General features: G+C 46.0%; 1 pseudogene; it reads left to right on the top strand.

Moving 5' to 3' along the window:
* Positions 1-214: 214 nt before the first annotated feature.
* LOC109500140 lies at positions 215-3,403 on the top strand (annotated as a pseudogene).
* Positions 3,404-3,907: the final 504 nt, after the last annotated feature.

The following is a 3,907-nucleotide window of genomic DNA, read 5'->3' as shown; positions in this document are numbered from 1 at the left end:
TTCTGTTTATCTACTGGTCCCCCTTCTATCTTGAGTCTCTTCCTCCCACGTGCTATTTGTCATATACTTATTTCTGCTGACTGCATGCCCTAAACGTTCGCAATCATCTGATTAAAAATATTCTGTCCTGCATAGGGTGGGCCCTGAGCGGCTGTGCTGAGTGGCTGAGAGGCTCTTGGGGTCTGGTGGGCTGAACAGACTCTAATCCAGGCAGATGGCTTCGAGATGCACGGGAGTGGGGTCCTCCATGCTCCAGAGATCACTCCAAGACCAGGAACAGCTGGAAGAGAATGCAGTTCCACAGCCTTCCGCCAGCCACCTGGAGACCTCCAGGGCAGACAGTTCCAGAGAAGGCTGCCCCTTGAGAGCAATCAGCCTCAACTGCCAGGCAGGACCTCCTGGAAAGGCCTGGAAACCCCAGAGCCAGGGCAGTAGGGTCTCCAGGCTATATGGTTCACTCAGCCAAAAACACCTTGGGTGCCATGTCCCCGAGAATCCAGGAGTCCTGCCAAAGTGGCACCAAGAGGCTGGTGGAAACCCAGGCGAAAGTCAGGAGGAGGAGAAGAGGCGCACGGACGAGCAGGAGCCCCCCCCCCCCCCCCCGCCAGCTCACAGCCTGAGTGGCAATTGCACCTGGATGTCTGGAGCTGTCCCTGCCCCTCAACCCTGGACCTGTGGGAGGGGAGAGGGAGTGTCTTCTCTCTGCCCAGATGGGCCCACATGACTACCCACTGTGATGGTCCAGGAGGGAGGCTTTCCGGAGCCCCTCCTCCTCGCAGAGCCCCTCTTCTCCCTCAGTGAATCTGACAGTGACCTAGAGCCTCTGGGAGCTGGAATTCAGCCTCTCCGGACACTGTCACAAGAGCTAGCCGAGGCCACTGTGACCGAAGAGAGTGGCATTTGCGACTGAGGATTGTGCCTTCAGGTAATGCCCTCCTCCCAAGCATCTTTTGGGGGTCCTTCTCCACCCTCTTCCTCCTCATGTATGAACGTTCGAGAATGGAGTCCTTTTCTGGAAAAACCCACAGAGCCCATGGGCCCAGCAGCGTAGGAAGTGTACAAGTCTTTCCTGCCTGGAGCTGGAGCTTCTGACTTCACTGATTCTGTCATTAATCGAGCATACCGGGGAGCCATCTCCCACCTCCTCATTTTGGGGTGGTGGTGTCCCCACGTCTCTTGCTTTGTGCACAGTCAGGGCCAGGAAGGAAGCTCTATACTGCAGGAAGCAAGCCACATTTGACCACCGTGTCATCACCTCAGGATCGGTACATCCCAGCAAGTTCCTGAGGAAGCCCCTGGGAGTTGGCCGTGCCCTTGACCACTGCTAACAAGGGCCCAGGTGGAGACTGCTCAGGGGCCCTCCTCTCCTGCTGCAGGCACATCTGGTCCTGCGGTGACTGCCTAACGCAGCCTGAGAGTAATTTGGGGAGGGAAATGGGGGCAATGGTCCACTCTCCTCCCCTCTTGGGCTTCAAAATTCATCCAACACTTTAGCTTTCTGGTTGCCTCCTTTGCTACATGAAACAAAGGCATGAGAAGGTACTGGGGAGCTCTGAGCTCTGCACCCAGGAGTGGGGTCTTCAAGGAATCATTCCCTGTGTCGCCAGTGCCCAGGCTCTAGAGAGCCCAGCTCTTGTCCCTGCTGCTGCCACCAGAGCCCTGCAAAGAAGGGATGGGAGATATTTCCAGGCCCTAAGACTCTAGGCTCACAGGTACCTGATTACATTCAGGGCCAGGCACTGTGGATGTGCAAGGAGGGGAAACACTGTTTGGTAGCGATTTCTGCCTTTGGTAAATTATTTAAGAAATTTGTTTTATCATTTTATTAAAAAGAAACCAGCATGTGACTTCCTTAGGTAATGCTGCTTTTCATATTAAAAACTCACCTTCTATAAGAAAATAAAATGAAATAAATTGAAATAAAATAAAGTAAAATGAAATGAAATAATAAGACAAAATAAAATAAAATAAAATAAAATAAAAATAATTCTGTCTTATTTTTAGTAAACGTAACACAATTTTTGGTTGAGAAAACATGGCCACTGCATGTATACCTATAATTAATGTATCACTTGTCTCTTAACTAGAGCTTAAGTTCATGGGTCGGGTATATGTCCTTGGTATGACACTGTTCTGTATTGACTTTGTTCCTCTCTGCAGAAAGACACTGGGAGGGTATGTAAGGAAAGAGAAAAGAGTAAGGAAAGAGGATCAAACTTGCCCTTGAGTCTATTTTCATCAGTTGCTAGATTTTTTTTTCTACCTAGCCAAGTCATTTAACCTTTTCCTATATGACATAGAGATAATACTCCTTCCTATCACCGAAGCATTTAATTTTTTTTAATGTTTATTTATTTTTGATAGAAAGAGAGAGAGAGAGAAAGAGAGAGACAGAACATGAGTGGGGGAGGGGCAGAGAGAGAGAAGGAGACACAGAATCTGAAGGAGGCTCCAGGCTCTGAGCTGTCAGCACAGAGCCTGATGCAGGGCTCAAACTCACGCACTGTGAGATCATGACCTGAGCCACCCAGACGCCCCTCACCAAAGCATTTAAGTGAGATTATGTGCTTAGGACTACCCTTGGTTTTTAACACTTAGTGGGTGCTCAGTATATGGTAGGGATATTGTTATTGTGGATAACAAAATCATTATAAATTCATTATGTAAATGAAACTCTTTCTGTTCAACATCATACTATTTATCTCATTAAGTCTCTTCTTAAAATATTAGTCATCATTTCTGTGAGATGGATTTTTGTTTAGTGGTATTCTGTGTGATCCTAAAACAGTATTTCTCAACCATGTGTGACCATCCATTAGATCCATTCCCAAACTCACAAAGCCAGAAATTTCAGGGATGGCTATGTTTATAAACCCCACACAGAAATTGTGAAGTGGAATCTGGTTAAGAACCACCAAGCCAAACATCTGAATAGGGTTTAAAAGTTATGTCCAAAGAAATCTTACTTTCCTTCATGGTAATTTGCAGGGATCTGCAAGAAAAGTTTCAGTGTCAGTTTTTGGAATTGGAAACCTGCATATCAGATGTCCCAGGTAGGACCATTTCCAAGCAGAGAGTAAATAGATAGGGTTGTACAGAGTATGGACCCTCCACACATGTCAGTTCTATGCAAGTGACATCTAGGGACAATGAACAGCAGAAGCACCTTTTAAGTGTGTATCCTCATGGTTGTAGAAGTGGGAATTTTTCTTTGATAGGCAGGCCTAGCAAAGCTCACATGCCCACTGCTAATTGTCTGTCTGTCTTGGGTCCTACTTTTTCCCTCTCTTTGGGCCACCATCTGGAAAAACTACTTTATCCTAGCCCTAATGGTCTCCAAGATGGTTCCCTCGTTTAGCACCATGGGATCACCCAAGGCTTCCTCCTGAGTTTGCTTCATTAGTACATTGTGAACTATTGGGTCAACAGCTTGTTCTTCTCACCCTAGTACCCAATTAAGGAGAAGTGGAAGAGTGGGAAGTAAGGGTGATGATGATGTTTGGACTTTATCCGCCGTTGATTTATAATTGGCTCTAGAACCACACATGGAATCATAGTTTCTGTGCATTTGGCCCATTATATTTTCCATCTTCCCTTATAAAGTGCTCTTCAGACAATACACGGATGTGTTTTCTGAAATCCAAGCTGATATTCTGAATGATTTTTGGACATGATGCCTCAAGCTATACCCAAGAAAAGAGAAAAGTTGTGCCTTATAAGCAATTGTCCACTAAAATCGGGAAGAGGTAAGAGATGAACTTAGGGAATAAAGAAGATGAACCTAACCAGTAGCCTTTGTTTACCTCTACTATAAATAACAAATCTTGCTACTTTGAATAGTTTCATTTGCACGATTAGTTTAATACTTCAATTACCTGAATCTTTTAAGAAATAATCATGCTCTTGA

The sequence above is a fragment of the Felis catus genome, chromosome B2, assembly GCF_018350175.1.
Source record: "Felis catus isolate Fca126 chromosome B2, F.catus_Fca126_mat1.0, whole genome shotgun sequence".
Classification (NCBI taxonomy): domain Eukaryota; kingdom Metazoa; phylum Chordata; class Mammalia; order Carnivora; family Felidae; genus Felis; species Felis catus.
Note: the sequence above shows the minus strand (reverse complement) of the source record. Positions and strands in the feature narration are given on the sequence as shown.